This window comes from Mustela lutreola, chromosome 18 (assembly GCF_030435805.1).
Source record: "Mustela lutreola isolate mMusLut2 chromosome 18, mMusLut2.pri, whole genome shotgun sequence".
In the NCBI taxonomy this organism is placed as follows: Eukaryota; Metazoa; Chordata; class Mammalia; order Carnivora; family Mustelidae; genus Mustela; species Mustela lutreola.
In genome coordinates, this window is record NC_081307.1 from 33,873,065 (window position 1) to 33,891,894 (window position 18,830).

General features: G+C 37.7%; 1 long non-coding RNA gene across 3 annotated transcripts in view; it reads right to left on the bottom strand.

Moving 5' to 3' along the window:
• Nucleotides 1-9,086: 9,086 nt before the first annotated feature.
• The window catches only part of LOC131820508 (uncharacterized), a 163,639-nt gene continuing 153,895 nt past the window's right edge, over nt 9,087-18,830 (bottom strand). For all 3 annotated transcript variants that reach the window (XR_009349668.1, XR_009349666.1, XR_009349667.1), the window contains one exon: nt 9,087-9,869. This is a non-coding gene — a long non-coding RNA (uncharacterized LOC131820508). The remainder of the gene's footprint in view (nt 9,870-18,830) is intronic.

The window sequence follows — 18,830 nt, forward strand, 5'->3', positions numbered from 1 at the left end:
AAAATTTGATAAGTTGGACATATCCATCAAAATTTAAAACATCTGCGCTTCAAGAACCATCATCAAAAACATGAAAAAAAAAAAAACCCTACACACTGGGAGAAAATATAAAAGATCTATATGTAGAATATATAAAATTTTACAACTCAACAAAAAGACAACTGGATTTAAAAATTGACAAATGATTTGAATAGAAACTATCCCAAAGATGATGCGCAGGTGGCTAAGAAGCAAAAAACATACTCAACATCTTTAGTCATTAGAGAAATGCAAATCAAAGCCACAAAGAGATACCAATTCAAACTAACTAGAGTAGCTATGATCAAAAAGGCTCATAACAATTGTTGGTAAGGACATGAAGAAATCAGAACGCTCACATATTGCTGGTGGGAATGTAAAATGGTGCAGTGCTTTGGAAAACATTTCAGCAGTTCTTCATAAAATGAAACATACATTTACCATACAATCTAGCAATTTCCCTCTAATGCATACACCAAAGGGATTTGAAAACATACGCCCTCGTGAAAACACGGTCACAAATGTTCTTAGCAATATTATTCATAAGTCAGAAATGGGAAAAGAAGTCCATCAACTGATTAACAGACAAGTAAGTGTAATATAATCATACAATGGAGCATTATTTATCCACAAATAATATGGAACATGCACATGCTGTATCATGGATGAATTTTCTTTGTTTTAATTTGAGAGAGAGCACAGCGAGCAAGGGGAGGGGCAAAGGCTTGGGAGAGACTCTCAAGCAGACTGCACTGAACACACAGCTCCACGTGCGGCTGGATCTCGTGAGCCCGAGATCGTGACCTGAGCTGAAATCAAGAGTCAGATGTCCGAATGACTGAGCCACCCAGGTCCTCCTCATGGATGAGTTTTTTTTTTAAAGCGTCATGCTAAGTGAAAGAAGCCAGTTACAAGTGGTCACATATTTTATAATCCTTTTCATGAAATATCCAGAACAGGCAAATTGATAGAGCCAGAAAGTAGTTTTGTGCTTGTCAGGTGTGGGGAGTGACTGGGGGGAAATTCAGAGCAACGACTCATGGGTCCAGAACTTCTCCTTCTGAATGTCCTAAAAATGATGAATGGCTTGTACATCTCTATGAATATACTAAAATCACATTGAGTTTTATATTTTAATTGAGTGAACTGTATGGTATACGAACTATATCTCATAAGGCTGTTACATTTTTTAAAAGGCACCAGTTAATGGTACAGGCTCTGGATTCAGACTATTGTTTGTGTTGTTTTTTGTTTGTTTGTGGTTTTTTTAAGATCTTTACTTATTTATCTGACAGAGATAGCACAAGTAGGTAGAGTGGTAGGCAGAGGGAGAGGGAGAATCAAGCTCCCACTGAGCAGGGAGCCCCATATAGGGCTTGACCCCAGGACCCCAGGATCACGACCTGAGCCAAACTTAGATGCTTAACCGACTGAGCCACCCAGTGCCCCCAGAATGTTTGGTTTTGACTTCTCCTAGCACATTTGGTCAAATGGGCTATTCACTTAATCTCACTCTGACAGCGATACCCACCTGGTAGTGCTGTGGTTAGGCCAAGAGGGAAGAGTACTTCTAAAATGCTTGATTCCAGTCTAGAGGAGCGTAAACCCTAACACATGTCAGCAGTTCCTACTCTCCTCAGAAATCCATGACTGCGCCAGCTCCACCAGGGCTCACTAACATGCAGAACACCATTTGTAAAATATCACCAATCACTTTAAAACAATATTTTGTTTCTTATATGCAAATATATAAATAAACCCTCCACCAAGGTTTAGACAAAAGCCCACAGAATAAGAGAAACTTAAAACAAGCAGGCATATGCCCAAGAATTTGAACATATATTAAGACAAAAAACCAAAACATTACTGGAAGATAAAGAGTAAGTCTTCACTAAATGGGGAGATTTACCAGATGTCTGGATGAGGAGACCAAATATGGTCAGGTTTTTATGAAATAGTGTATGTTTTCAATACCATTACAGGTCATTTCCTGATGATAGCTGTTTTGTTTTTATTTTGTTTTGTTTTGCTTTTTTTAGCTATAAACTTCACCTGGAAAAAATGAAGAGGCAATAATAGCTAGGAAAACTTGGGAAAAGTAATAAAGAGGGACATGCCTTTCTGGATATGGAATAACTGTAAGTTACAACACAGCTGTACAAAACAGCCCAGCATAATAATTCAGGACAATAATAATCTGGTGTAATACCAGACTGAACAGGCAAATTAACAGACTACAGCAAACCTTAACGGTTTATAAACATTGATTTCATGCTGAAGAAACTATCACAAATCAATGAAAAAGGGATGTACTATCCAGTAAATACTGTTAACACCTTAAACCAAAATCAGTTTCAAATTGACAAAATAGTGATTATGATGGAGGGCACGTATTGCATGGAGCACTGGGTGTGGTGCATAAACAATGAATTCTGGAACACTGAAAAGAAATTTTTAAAAAATTAAATAAATATTTAGCTCATTACTGAATTGGAAGCAATTTGTTAATTACTAGGACAATGAAAGCAATTACAAAAGGTGAATGCACAGTAACTGAAGCTTCTTAATGCCAAAAAAGAACATTAAAAAAATTTCAACTTGATTTAAAAAGGGAAGGTATGCCAAGGTTAAGGTTGTTTACACATGCGCATGCATGCACACACACACGTGCACACACACACACACACACTAAAAATATGTGAAAAATAGGAAACTAATAATAAATAGGTGACTAGACAGAAAAGCAAACAAGAAAATATAGTCATCTAATGAATAAAAATATTCAGTTTCTGCAGTTACTATAGTGACTGAAGAAAAACATACTTGAACATACAGAACACATTTTTTAAAATATTATCCAGTACTCGGGAGTAGGTACAGGGAATACAAATTAGTTTGAACATCTGGAAAGCATTCAACAGTTTGTATCAAGAGGCTTTGAAATGTGTATAACATTTGACTTAATTATTCTAATTCTGATATCTTTTCTAAGTACATCATCACATATCTGAACACCAAAATATGTTAAAATATCCCCATTACAATTTTGTTGCTGTAATAAGAATCTTGTTTATATATATATATATGTATACATGTATGTATATATATATATATACACAAGTCAAATTTTCAATAATTAGAAAATAGTTCATTTAATTAGGGTAAATCTATATAAAAGACTACATTATGTAACAAAAATAAGTGTTTATTTCAGATTTTATTTATTTATTTGACAGACAGATCACAAGTAGGCAGAGAGGCAGGCAGAGAGAGAGAGGAGGAAGCAGGCTCCCCGCTAAGCAGAGAGCCCGATGCGGGACTCGATCCCAGGACCCTCAAATCCTGACCTGAGCTGAAGGCAGAGGCCTCAACCTACTGAGCCACCCAAATGCCCCCGAAAGTAAGTTTCTGGAGAATTTTCATAACATGAGAAAATTTTCACAATATAACTTGTGAGAAAAGCCCTATGTAAATTATACTTGGAGCTTGATCACAATTTGGATGTAGAAAAAATAGTGAACAGAAATATACAAAATGCAAATATGCCAGTGAGCCAGTGATGGCTCTCTTTGATTGATGAGCCTAAGTGATTTTTATTTTTTCTTAATTTGCTCTCTAATTCCTAAAATCTGCATCTATTCCTGCAGTCATCATGTACACCACAGTGGAAAGCAGCTTATCTGAATATCTATCGAGCTCTTGCTTCCATCATTCTCTTCTCATTTTCTGCTAGTTTGCAATTATTAAAATGTGACTGTGAGATATGGAATTACTGCGAATTTCATTTAAATGACAAAGCAATTACTTTTGGCACTACCAAATTCACAAAAAAAATTGATATCTTATGTTGTAGAATCTATTATCAACATGGATGAGTTTGTGATTCATAAATAGTAATTTTAAAGGTTATTAGTATATTCATATCTTTGAAATATGTTCACAGTTGGTATTCCCCCCAACTCTGTTGAATAATAAATGTTCAAAGAAGCTTAAAAACTGAGATTTATATTTTAAACTTCGTATCTTTATATGGTACTGATTTGGGGGGATATCTTCAATAGGCTTATGAAGAAACTTGAATTATAAGTGAAATTTATGAGCTTAAAGTACACGTACTTAAATGACCGACTCTTACAGGCACCCCCCCCCCCGTTTTATTGTTGCTTTACTTTATTGTACTTCCCAGATACTGGATTTTATACATATCAATGGCTCATGGCAACCCTGGTTTGAACCAGTCTATCAGCGCCATTTTTCCAATAACATTTGCTCATTTCCTGTATTGGTCACATTTTGGTAATTCAAACAATACTTCAAACTTTTTTAATTGTTATTACATTTGTTAGTGTGATCTGTGATCAGTGTTTATGACTCACTGAAAGCTCAGATAATGGTTAACAGTTTTTAGCAATAAAGTATTTTTTAATTAAGGCACGTACTTTTTTTCTTTTAGACATATTGCTATTACACCCTTAATAGACTACAGTAGATTGTAAATATATCTTTTATATGCACTGGGAAATCAAGAAACTCATTTGACTGACTTTATTGTGATACTCACTTTATTGTGGTGATCTGGAATGAAACCCACAATCTCTTTGAGGTATGCCTGGAAACTGATCCAGGACAAAACCACTTTGTAAACAGCAATGAGATAGAACATAATACTAATTAATCTGCAGTTGCTTAAATTCAAATGCAAATTAAGGACAGAGGATTTCACCAGATCACTGTTTCCACTTTATCTAACAATGATCACACTGATCTGAAACAGGCTTTCTCCTGATATGTGATATTACTTTAAAAAAAAGGGCACCTGGGTGGCTCAGTGGGTTAAGCCGCTACCTTCAGCTCAGGTCATGATCTCAGGGTCCTGGGATCGAGTCCTGCATCGGGCTCTCTGCTCAGCGGGGAGCCTGCTTCTCTCCCTCTCTCTCTCTCTCTCACTCTGTCTCTGTCTGCTTGTGATCTCTCTCTGTCAAATAAATAAAATAAATAAAAATATTAAGAAAAACACAAATATTGCAAGAGTAAATTATACAGAACAGTATTTTGGTTAAATCATTTAAGGGAGGTTATTATCTTTCCTCTTTGTTTATGCCCCCTCAGTCACATCCCCCCAAAATCCAAATATTTGAATCTTCAGACAAGTTTATACACTAAAATGAGGGTAATGGTTCATTTGAATCCCTTCCTGCTCCTCAACCCTTAACTCTTTTTTTTTTTTAATTCAGAATAATAGCAAAAGAGATTGAAAGAGTATCAACAGCTTATTCTCATCTATGTTTAAATCCCCTGTTGGTTAGCAGCCCTCATTCCTTAGATGTTTTGCCAGAACGTCTATGAGAATAAATGTCTAAGCGTGATTTTTAAAAAGACATTTATACATCACCATGAAATCTTGTGAAAGATTGATTCAGCAGACCTTCACAGTCATTCTCATCTAAGCTATTTTAAAAATTGGCTACTCCCCCCCACAAACTCCCTCTTATTTCAGTAATTTACACCACATATTGTTACAAGTTAGATTGTTTTGCCCATCTCGTTTTTATTCCAAATCTATTTCCCCTGAGCAGTCAAAACTACTGTAGTGTAACATTTATTACTATCTATTTTTTATTACTCCTCAATCCTGTAACTATGCATCACTTCTTTGAGTTTTTTCTCATTAAAATTAATACATGTATATGTTTTAATCCTATAAATGTGTTTCATGTCATATCCTATTGGACTAGCAAAAATGGTATTAGGAAATTGATTCATGTTTGGAGGGCTCCCGCCTCCTCTCCTTTCTCTCTTCCTCTTACTTCACTCAGCAACCTTCAAGTGTAGAAATGATTGGATTTTCATTAAGTCTGCTAACGAAGTCTTTACACGTTACAATGAGCAGCTATCACTTAGGAAATGTCAATAACCTTAGAAGTGAAACCATGCTGATTCGTTTCCACTGAAGCATGGGAAAAACTATTCCTCTGGATGCATTAGCTTAGTCATATCGAGAACATTCAAAAACAATTAAGCTTTTGAATATGGACAAGAAGCATGAGGAGTGTGGAAAGTAAACTGTGTTCAAAGTAGAGGCTGTGGCTTCTCTTCATGGCTCTGTCCCTGACCAGCTTTGGTGAGCCTTGACAGGCGGGTTTTGAGATCCTTCCTGGATCTCAGATGCGTATGTAAAAACAGTATTTGATGACAATTTCAAAAATTCTATTCAATTATTGTTGGGGAAATGTAATGAGATGCATCTTCTCTCAACCCACAAATAAACCATATAACAGAAACATATACATATATATGTATATATACATATATATATTTTTCCCCACTATCTGAAAGAAAATGATCCTATGAAAATGTTCATAAGCCAAAGCAGCACAAAGCAAAGAAGCAATTACCATTAATTTATATGGGAAAACTTCTGAGTATTCCCAGACCCCCAAAAATCACCCCTTTTAGGCTTTCTTGATACCTCAGGACACAACTTATTAATGGAGGCACAAAACAAACTGAGCTGAGCACAGAGGCTCACAGACATGGTTCAAAGTTCTGGTGGCCTGATGCCCATGTGCTGAGTGTATGTTCCGAGGGACAGTGCTTGGTGATCCCACTCCCAGTGCCCTGCGTGTGCACCGCTTCCGTAACGGTTCACTCTCAAACCAATGCTGAACACCACTTCTGCATTTTGTCATTTTTCATAAAAGCAAAAATTCCCTTTGATTTCTTTTGGTAGGCAAAAGCAGGTAACAATGTAGTTCCCTCATAAAAGCGAAGTGGCATAGCAGTAAACTTTCAAAAGCAGGAACACCTGGATATACACAGAGAAGGAGACTTATTACAGGAAATGGCTGCCATGTTCATGGAGGTCAGAAAATCCCATGATCCACCATCTATGAGCTGGACCACCAAGCAAGCCAGTGATTTAACTCAGGCCAAGTCCAAAGGCCCAAGAACCAGGAGCACTGATACCCACGAGCCGAAGAAGATGGATGTCCAAATTTAGTCAGGAGAGTGAATGCACCCGTCCTGTGCCGTTTTGTTCTAGTCAGGCCCTCAATGGACTGGATGCCATGGGGGAGGGAGATCTTCTCTACTCAGCCTACTTATCAGATGGTACTCTCTTTCAGAAGTACCCTCACAGACACACCTGGATATCATATTTTACCAGATATTCCTTAGCCCAGTCAAGATGACACATAAAATTAATCATCACATAGCACAACAACAACAACAACAAAAGTGTTTTGCCATGGTCTATAATGTCCTAAAAAATATACGAATGTGTCTAAGAAAGAAATTTGTGGAACAGTGATGGATTAAAAATACACAAACGCACCAGGAAGAGTCTGTCAGGGATATCACAAAAGGTCCAGTGTGGTGACAACACAAGCAGGAAGTAAGTGAACGGGAGGAAGTATAAGGGAGTCACGCTAATCCTTGAAAGCTCAGTGATAATTTTAAGAGTCTTGGGGCTTTAAATTAATCACAGACTATCACTGATGCTGCTGGGGGTACTGACCTATCTTCAGTTACATCTGTGTTCCTTCTAAAATTATAGATTCGATGAAGAAAAAAACCTTAATGTGTTACTCACTTATCATGGATGAAAGTGTATTTTTTTAAATTAATTTATTTAACAGAGATCACAAATAGGCAGAGAGGCAGGCAGAGAGAGAGAGAAGGAAGCAGGCTCCCTGCTTAGCAGAGAGCCCGATGTGGGGCTTGATCCCAGGACCCTGAGATCATGACCTGAGCCAAAGGCAGAAGCTTTAACCCACTGAGCCGCCCAGGCGCCCCTGAAACAGTGCATTTATGCAGAAGGACAATATGATACTGTAGAGAATTAGTGTCTGATTTAGATAGAAAATGCCTCACAGCTCCGAAGTATACAGCCCCTCCTTTCTAGGATTCCTTACCTCGTTTGCAATACTCTGGGGCCTTCTTTTCAAAGAAAAAGAAAGGCTTATTGTTCAGTCAATAAAGTACAGGACTATGCACTCAATAAATGTTGATTTCTTATAAAGTTTTCGAAGTACAGTGGTTTTTTTCCTATGTTTTTTATGTGTAATTTTGCACAAGGGAATTCTCAGGCCTGTTCTGTATGGCCACTTTAGTGTTAGGAAGCACACAGAACCCTAGAAGAAAAGAGAGCGCATTCACCCTACATCGCTTAATGTACAGAAGGAAACACGTCGAATTTAGATGGAGATAAATCTGATTCAAACCACATCACTACAACCACAACATCAACATACATATTACCCAACCATGCTTGCAAATATGGAGAAAGAAGAAAAAAAAAGTAGTTCAGGAAAATGCTTTATTACATGTTTTACCTACTTTAAGGTGCTGACTATTGAATAATTCTGCCGCCTCAGAACTAGGTTAACTACTTAAGTTGTGTAAATGTTACTGATTATTTCTGTTGCTTTTTCATACAATTAACATAAACTTGATCTATGTTGGTAATTTTAAAAAACACACACAAAGGATCTTAGGCAGCATTAAAAATGCTGATCTGCAATTTGCTCCCAGGAATGCAGAGGCTCTTTCTCACATACCCTCAGGGTGAGCAAGTTTAGGATATTTTAATAAATTCACATTTTAAATTATATAAAAGAGAACCATTAGAAATTAATGCCAAACTCTAAACAGGTTTGGATTACCACAGTAGATCATAAGTGATATGCAAACGTTTCTTTTTAGAAAAAACTAAGCATTAGCATAATTTATAGACCTATTTTCAAGCTACAGGCATCTGTAGAAGTGCTCACCAAGCTCCTCTCCAATTACAGCGGACATGCAAAGAGCAAGGGATTTCTAAAGGCTGCAATCCAAAGGGTGGTTCTCAAAACCAACTGCATATAAAATCATGGAGGGAATCTCCAGAAACCAGTGATGGCTGTGACTGACTCCCAGAAATTCTTATTTAATTATTCTGAGATAAGTCCCTAGTCTGGAGAATAGCTGGATTATGCTTGGCATGTAAGCCTTCAACATTCAGACCTTGGCATTATATAGATAGATAGATAGATAGATAGATATTTCCCACATCCCCAGACACAAAATACACTAAGGACAGAGTAAATAAGGAAATCAGCTTTTTTCCAATATCTGATGAAAATACTTTCAACCAAAGCCATTAGAGCTTCTGTTTAGAACTAGCATTTGGAACTTAATGCCAAGTTAATGCTCTGAGGGGGACCGAACAGAGAAAGGACAGACCTGGGACAGCATACTCCAGAAAGTTCATGTCCAGCTGTGTTGGCCTCACCTTGGGGGCATTCTCCCATGGGTGAGCCCCTCCAGACCATCTCAGCTATGATGAGAATCTCTGAAAATTCCAATAACAGGGACTTCTTGGTTTGGGAGATAAGCCCTTCGCCTCTCTCCAAGCTGTTTTGTCTCTGTAGCTGAATGACACAAACTCTAAGTCTAGCTTTGTTGGTTGACAAACTGACACCTATTCCCGGAAGCCAGGGAGAGATGGAAGGCAGAGGTGGCCTACTCCTACTCCTACTCCTCCTTGGGTGGTAACAAGATTGATAAGCAAGAGGACTGACTTGTGAGGTTTGTCTCAGCCCAAAAGATGAGTAGATCTTTGTACCTACCCACCAAATGCTTAGAAGTTTAACTAGAGGCTCTAATGGGGCTCTACCATGGCTACCGCCCAGATGGAGTCCACAATACATTGCTTTCTCAGGCTGCGTCCTTGAAGTGGGTCTTAGGGTGGGCACAGTGGGTGGGACGCACTTTGGAATGAAAGGGGAGCAGTCAGGCACCCCCAACAGCCCAGGTCCAGCCTGCAGGTCAACCAACAGTCACATCCTCTTGATGATCTCCTCGAAGTTTTCCTAATTTGAGATGGACATTTAGAAATAGATACAAGAATGAATGTACTTAACTACTGAGGTGAAGAGAAAAAAGATCATCTTTTAGATAACCTAATTAGAGAGTAATTAGTAATAACTAATTAGTTAGTAATTGTGTTAGAATTACTAGCAGTATAAGGTAATATTCATCTAGACTAACCCTAAAATTGTATGCCCCCTATTCAGAGTCTAACTCTTTATTTTAAAAGGTTTTGTTTATTTATTTGAGAGAGAGGGACAGAGCCACAACGAGTGAGGGAGGGGGAGAGGGAGAGGAAAGGAGCTGAGCAGGGAGCCTGACATGGGGCTCAATCCCAGGACCCTGAGATCATGACCTGAGCTGAGGCAGACGCTTAACCAATGGAGCCTCCCAGCACCCCCTTGAATTCTGGTTCTGATCAACATTCAAGACTTGGAAATAGACTAATATTAGGTGGACAGAAGCAAACCCATATCAAGGCTGGAGAAAAACTGATTATTTCTATCTCGCATCCTCCATTATTTTGGCACAGATACCTTCATTCAATAACCAACATGGAGACTTCCACATCAGGCTATCTTAGAGTTCCTAACACTCAAATTGCCTTCCTGGCATTAATAAATAGAAAATTTGGCAAAATACGAAAGGAAATTGTTTTCAGATACTGAATCATCAGCAACAAGACCATCATCTCTAAGGGAAAGAAAACAAACATGATGACTTCTACTAAACCCCAGCTTTCTGCCTAGAGGCGAATCAGTCTCTCCTAGTTAAAAAGAAAGAGATCAGAGTTTAAGGAGACTAAGGCAGCCAGACCAGCACACGGAAGAAGAGAACACCGTACAGAGAAGGAGCTCCAAAATCTCCTTCATGATCCCTGTAAGTTGTTTGCTGGAAACGAGGAGGCACAGGCAAAGAGTGAAAGGAAGGATCTCAGAAAGCTGTGAACTGAACAGGTCTCAGAGCTCCCCCAGGAAAAGGGGGCATTTCAGTTCTAACCATCTGGACTAGAAAGTCCTCACTGAACACACGAGGTATTCAGTAAAAACTACAGGAGACTAACACTTTAGTCATAGCGTTTAACAAGCCCTACATGAAGGTGCTCTATACCCACCTGTGGCAGACAGTTCTAAGATGCTCTCCAAGACGCCTGTCCTATGTCAGATGGTCTTTGTATAGTGTCCTCCCTTTGGGTGCAGATGGCACCATCCACTTAACAAAGAAGTCCTGCTGATTTATACTGTTAAAACTCTCAGAAACTCCAAATAGAAATAAACTTCCATCAAAGAGCAAAGATCAATAAAATAGACAATGAAAAGCTAACAATGAAGATAAATACCAAACATAAATTTTCTGGAAAAAAAATCAATAAAATTGATAAAACACTAACAAGACTGATCGAGGGGGAAAAAAAGAGAGGATGCAAATTATCAATGTCGCAAATGAACTAGGTAACGTCACTGCAGGTACTAGATTAATAAAGGAATATGAGTCATTATAAGCCAGCAAATTTGACAGGTTAGTTGAGTTAGATTGTTAAAACACCCACAAAAAATGACTCAAGCGAATTCAGAAATATGAAGATCCTTTTATGTATTAAAGAAACTTGACAATTAAAAAAAAAAACCTTCTCATGAGAAAATAAAGTAAAACTTAAACGCTCTAGGTCTATATGACTTCACTGGGAGAAAAAAATTAAAGAAAAACATCCAATAACCAATCATGATTCCAACTCCCAACATATTAGGGACAGAGGGGTACTTTCTTAGCTTGAAAAAGAGCATCTACAAAACCCTTAAAGTCCACATCACACTAAAAGGGGAAAGACAATATTTTCCCATTAAGATCAGAAATAAAACAAAATATCCATTCTCATCTCTGCTACTCAATGTTGTTACAATGCAAGAAGGGAAAAAAAAAATAACATTCAAACAGAGTAGAAATGATTTCATGATTCTGTATAGAGAAAATCTGAAGGAATATGCAAAAAAGTTGCCAGTTTTAATAAGTGAATTTAGCAAGATGCAGACTATACAGAAAAAAAACAGCAATTATATTTTTATATAAAAGCAGGGAAATGAAACTGGAAAATTAAATGTGAAAATAATTCATCTTACAATACCATCCAAAACCAATATATTTAAAATAAATTTAATAAATACTTATTTATAATAAAATAAATTTAAATTACAAAATTTAAATTTTGTAATTTAAATTTATGTAAAATAAGATAAATTTATTATAAAATAAATTTAATAATAATAAAATATAAATATAATAAAATAAAATTTGGGTAGACATGTACATTGTCAACTAAAAATATTGCTGAAAGAAATTAAAGAATCTTTAAATCATGAAGAAGTATACCATGTTCAAGGATCAAACATTAAAAATTATTAAGACGCCCATTATCTCAAAACTGATCTTTAGAATCAATGCAATTCCTATCAAACATGTTCTTTTTTCCCATTTCCCCTTATTTCTACCACTGATTTGCTTTCAGTGTTACCTGTGAAAACCTAGTTTACTGAAGAGTATTTCTGAGTCTGTGGAGTTGGGGGTGGGGAAGAAACAGACAGAATAAAGAATAATAGTTAATGATTCATTCCCAAGAAGCATCAAGGTTTAGGACACGGGAGAAGAGGAGAAAATAGTGAGGTTAAGGGTAAATTACCAGAGAAACGGTAGAACAACTAAATCGGGGTGTTTCACAAAGAAAAGCAAGGACAGCTCTCATTTGCTGCAAAGCAATCAGAAAGGAGGCAGAAGGAAATAAAAACAAGACGAAGATCATCGAAAATAGGAAGGGAATTTTTGTGCTGTCACAACCACCTCTAGAAATGTGCATCCGGCCTGTGCGAATCACTCCCTAACCAACTCCCCGCGGTGATGTGTGTCTTCGGTCATATTTCTCCTGTGTCCCATTAGCATAACTTGAAGGTGGAGTGGTGCTGTTCCCATACAGTTCTCTCTCCAGATACCCTGGAGTCGCAATTCCCTGAGTTCAGTTACTCCGTGTTGAATTATTTAGATGACTTCACTTTTTTCAACTAAAAGATGAGCCTGTCATTGTCCTGCCAGCAGACTGTCAATATCAAATGTGTCAAACCAGATTTCAGAAACTGATCATAACCTCCAATTTCTTACCTCAATGAATACCACGCCACGGGCAACACATACATTTACTCCTTCATATATTTATTTAAAATATATACTCTATTTAGCATAGAGTATAGTTGTATTAATTATATTGCTCAAACCCTCAATGTCCTCCTTATATTTTATGTATTTGATAAAAGTTTAAAGAGCGTGGTTTCTTAATGACTCTTCCAGTAATTGTAAGGTTTTCAATTTACCTTGGATTTTTGATGGCTTTTGTAATAGGTATTTTGCTGTTCCTTTTCCCTCCTACTGGAAGAGAAAGTATCTTTGACCGTCCTATCTCTCACCCATTTCTATTTGCTTCATTCAGTCTTGCGCTATCAATCCAAATAATCATTATTTTATTTTTCACGTAAGCATTCCCCCTCCGTTAGCCTTTCCAGCAGGAAGTGATGTAGATGTGTCATTTCATGTTCATATGTCAGTCATCCTGAGTCATAGTAATTAAACATCATGAGCTACACATTTTTAAGTTCTTCGTTTGTATTCATCTCTATGTCCGTTGTTCAGTTGTTCACTCTATCGCCTCTACATCAGCATCCGAAAAACCATTACGTCTCTGAGAAAGTCTTTTCCGATGCATTTACATGGAAACAACAACTTGCCTGGGCGTTGACATTTTGTTTCAAAACTGTTTTCCCTCAAAATTTTATGGTTGGTTATTGTTCTGTCTTCTGACATTTCATATTGTGGAGAACTGTGGCTGTTAAGATTTTTTGGTTTTGTTGTTGTTGAGTTACCAAGTTTTTGATTGCCATGGTTCTGCTCAGACACTGTTCTGCTGGAAAGCGGTCAGATTTTACCCGTTTGAGATTGAAGATGCCGTGAATATTCCGCGAGGTGAGGGTCTTTTCCTCAGTTGTGCCTAGAGAACAGCAATCTCTCTGAGGCTTGAGATTTTATTTCTCCTTCACTCGTGTTACATTTGTTTTGTTTTTTAATTGTCTCTGTTCCATCCGTTTTGGTTTCTGATTCGGAACTTGATTCTCTTACAAGCTTACAGAAAATATTTCTACTTATCTTTCCTATCATTATTTTATCTTTTATCTCTGCCTCTGTTGTAAAGTACATCATCTGATTCATTGGATTTCCTGCCAATAGCTCGCCGCTGATGCCTGTCGTTCTCAGTCCTTTTGCTATGTTTTCAGGATTCCTCGCTCTTCTCAATTTCCCTCTTCCTCTCTGCTCACCCCACAGCTCAGTCTTGTCCTCTGCTGGAACTGCAAGGCTTCCCACGGCGTGTGGGTTCACTGTTCTCAGACTGGCATCCCCGCTTACTGGCTCAGAAGCGTGGATCATTCCAGGCCCTCCGTGGTCCCGTTACCACAAATACAAATCTGTACCTCTGGGAGACAAATCTGATTTTCCACCCAAAGCTTGACATGCCACTTCTTTCTCTATTTCTTTTTTTCTTCTTCTTCTTCCTCTATTTCTTAACTCCTTGATAAACACATATCGCAGCTCAATGCAGACAAATCAAAGGTCGGATATGATGTGCCCTTCCCAAAGGGAATCTGCCTCGTATTACAGTGAAGATCCCCTGATATTTTTACTGAGGAAGCATTTAACATAGCTAATTAGCACATATAACCTAATAAACAAGCAGAGGCTCACAATGAGCAATACCATTATCATATTTAATTCCTAATACTTTACCTGCATGAATAATAATAAGTAAATAACTTAATTATTTTATTATGTTATTTATTTTATGCACTTTATTTTTATAACTTTGAATCATTTACCTCTAAGTCTTATAAAATAATGTCATGAAATTCAGGCAATTGGAAGGCCAGTGGAAAAATAACAACAGGTATCATAAGTCACTCGCTGCACTTTCCTCATGTCCAAGTCCCATGTAATGCAGAGAGAGTAAGTATGGGACCCTCCCAACTTACAAAATATATGTACAATATAGTATTTTTCTGTTACAAAAGTCCTATATTGAGCACAATATACCTAACCTGTAACAGATTCCCTATCACGAAATGTCCTTGTTACTAAAATGGAACGTCAGAACTTCCTGATTCTACTTCTGGCACCATAGTGTTCTATGAGCCTTCTAGACTAACATCATTCCAACTCATTCCACAAAAGATGACCTTTGATCAGTATAATATGCCCTCTGCCTCCAAGGCACACAAAAGTCTAAAAATCAAACATATATTTTGAAGTGCTTTCAGCACCTGAGTGGGGGTGAGTGGGAAGCAGCCTAATCTGAATTTCATACTGTGGTTACTTAAGACACTGTATGTGAATTCTACTACCACCTGCGAACTCCCGTCTTAAAGACGCTGCGTACACGATACTTTAAAAACACTTATCAAAGTAAAAAGCATCAAGCTGTGCATATACTTAATGTACTCAAAATACTATGCTATTTGCACACATTTATTAATGTTCTGCTTATCTCTCAAAGAACTTTGAAGTCATGGTAATGCAACCTCATAAAATATCTTCAAAATAAATTATGCCATGTAAAATCTTTTTAAGAGTGAGAACCCACATGATTTCTGATGGCTTCAGAAGGACCTCTACATATATGAAATGCAGCTTATTTTTATGAAGAAATCTGTTAACCCATGGCATTTCAACTCAATCCTCTATAACTCTTCAGCTTAAACTGCACATTCTGCTGCTTCTTCTAAATTGGTTTATATATAAATCCCAGAATCTAAGCCTGCCAACTAGGGGTTGTCTCTGTTCTCTTTTACAACATAGACAGGGCAAGGTTTTTGTCTACTTCAGTAAGAACCGTTAGGTCTCTTTGGGGGGTTATTCAGAGCACTGCTAACCTAGGGTTTTATTTTAATGTCGGAATCATTGTTTTGCTATTTTGTAATTAAAGAGATTTTTCTTGATGCAAATGCTCAGCAACATTCTTTAGGGACATTTTTAAGCGAATGTTCCCATTTTGTGTGGTGTAGCAAATGAAGTCATTTTTGTATTTTTCCTATTATATTTTGTAAGATCGGGAAAGAGCTTTGCTCCTAGAATGCCCTACCGTGGCTACAAGCACAGCGGTCTGAAGAAAAGCTCTTAGAATACAGAAACACAATCTGAAACAATGTGGAGGAACTGCCTGCCGGCTTGGGGGAAAGAGCAACAGTAGACAGACCGACTGGGCTCACAGCGATCAGAAATGAGGTCATTCACATTTAGCAAAAGCCTTGGGTATTTTAAGGCAAGAGGAGAGCCAAAAACAACCATTCCCCAAAGCCAAAAGATTCTTCTGATATGCAGTGAAAAGGCTCCCGATTCCATATGGGTCCTTTCAGTTACCTTTCTGCCCGCAGGTAACAATGACATCAGCCCTCAGCCTGTCTTCCAATATGGAGCCCCCAGGTATCATGAATGAGTGTGTTTTCCACAAATTTCAGTCATTTGACCAAGCTATTCAACATTACCTTCTCCATTTTCAACTGAGGACTGAGGCATTCTTATTTTCCATCATTATTTCTTCAAGTAATTTTCTACATATTCAGAGAACTGGGGGGGAAAGTTTATTTGAGAATTGTGAATCATGCTCAGCTCACTAGTAATTGAAATGCTTTCTAAGCACTCTCTTTTCAGTGGGGTGTCACTATCAGGGAAAATCTACTTCCCGTGGACAGTCTTCAAAGCTATAAAAACTCCTTATTTTGTTCTCTTACGCTGAGGTTGGGGTGGGGGGTTGATGTTACATCCTCGTTCAGATAAAATGATTTTTGTTCCATATGTTCTGTCTGAAGGCCTGTAATTTCACCACTGTTGATGGTGGAAATGAAGTTTGGTGGAGGAAATGATGTGGAAAGGCCTTTGATATTTCTGGGCTGTTCCAGTGAACGTGAGCATGAGTGCGCGAACAGATTTTACACACAGCATCTTCCAAGACATCAGAAAGCTAAATATCCTTTCCTTTTCAATGAATAATTATTTTGGTTTGATTTATCAATAATTTCTTCACTGTAATTATAATAGAAATAATGAATGGATCTTCTGTCTGCTAAGAATTATGCTCTCCTGTAAGGCTCTTGTTTGGTGGGCTCTACCAATAAGTCACACAGATTTAACATATTAAGGCTGTTATGCACAGGAATTTTTAGCAGAGCAGCACAATAGCTCAATTTCCAGGCAATAGTTTCTTGTAATAAATTGATATCAAAACAAATGAAAAGTTGGAAAGTTATTTCTGCTAATATAAAAATATGTGTTGTATAATGAACCTGTTTCCATGCAGGTTTATGGTGAAATCAACACTTCATCTTGATGCACAGTACAGTATAGAATAGTAAAATGCAGAAATGAACCAGGCTCAAGTAGAATGAGCATGGGAAGTTCTGCAGTTGATGGGAGAACAAAGCATCAATTCGAAGACCGTCACCGTAATTTTGACGGGCTTCTTCTCCTTCTCTTTCCTCTCCTACTCCTTCCTTCCTTCCTTCCTTCTCTCCTTCCTTCAACAGACCTTCCTAAAAAAAAAAAGTGTAACCCTTTGAATGCAATAATGCCACATGATTTCTCAATCACAGCCTTTGCTTGGCCATTTGGAGTGGTCACGCCTGTCACCTCCTGGCTATGTGCAGTAATGAAAATGGACCTTTTAATTAGTTACATACACCCCATAATGGCTGCAAGACTCTAACATCCTTTATGCAAATGATTCCTTAGAGATTATTAATTATTTTTTGAGGAATATTAATTTCTCTAACCCTCCAAAATTATTACTACTCGGAAACAGGCCTGAATTCATTTTAACTATGATAAAACTGCACTCGGTGACAATTAATCGAGCACAGCAAAAGAGACCTTGGCGTTAAATGAGAAGTGCACTCACTATTGCTTCTTGTGGATACTTTTAATTTGTATGCACAAACATGATTTTAGGCCTAGGAAGTACAATTTCTGGTCAAATAAATGTTTTGGACACCTATTTTGAAAATAATTTATGGGGTGCTTCAGTGGCTCAGTGGGTTAAGAGTCTGCATTCAGGGCGCCTGGGTGGCTCAGTGGGTTAAGCTGCTGCCTTCGGCTCGGGTCATGATCTCAGGGTCCTGGGATCGAGGCCCGCATCAGGCTCTCTGCTCAGCGGGGAGCCTGCTTCCTCCTCTCTCTCTGCCTGCCTCTCTGCCTGCTTGTGATCTCTTTCTGTCAAATAAATAAATAAAAATCTTAAAAAAAAAAAAAAAAAAAAAAAAAGACTGGGTTTTTAAAAAAAAAAAAAAAAAAAAAAAAAAAGAGTCTGCATTCAGCTCAGGTCATGCTCTCAGGGTCCTGGGATCCAGCCCTGCATCGGGCTCTCTGCTCAGCGGGGACCCTGCTTCCTCCTCTCTCTCTGCCTGCCTCTCTGCCTACTTGTGATCTCTCTCTCTCTGTCAAATAAATAAATAAAATCTTAAAAAAAAAGAAAAGAATTTATATGCAGTAACACTGAGTTCAGAGGTGTTTTTATAATCAGCATGTTTATGCTCATACATATCTTTAAAAAGAAAAAAGTAGGAATTCAAAACATGCCCAAGGGAGCTGACTGTGGTTTGCAGGAGCACTACTGAGCGATATAAACTCAACCAACAGGATCGTCAGATGACGCCAGGGGCCAATCTCTTCTGCCTACAAATGAGGCCCTTTGTTTTAACCAGAAATACCCTGGGGCAAACATTTTTAAAAAATACATAAAACAATGACAAAGCATAAAGTTAATTTTGTTAAAATTAACAGTATCTTCTCTTCTACCAATTTACTATCAGATACAATACCTCAGGCAATATTATGAAGCCATCTATGTTCAAATTCATGGGTTAGGTATGTCAGAAATTCCATTT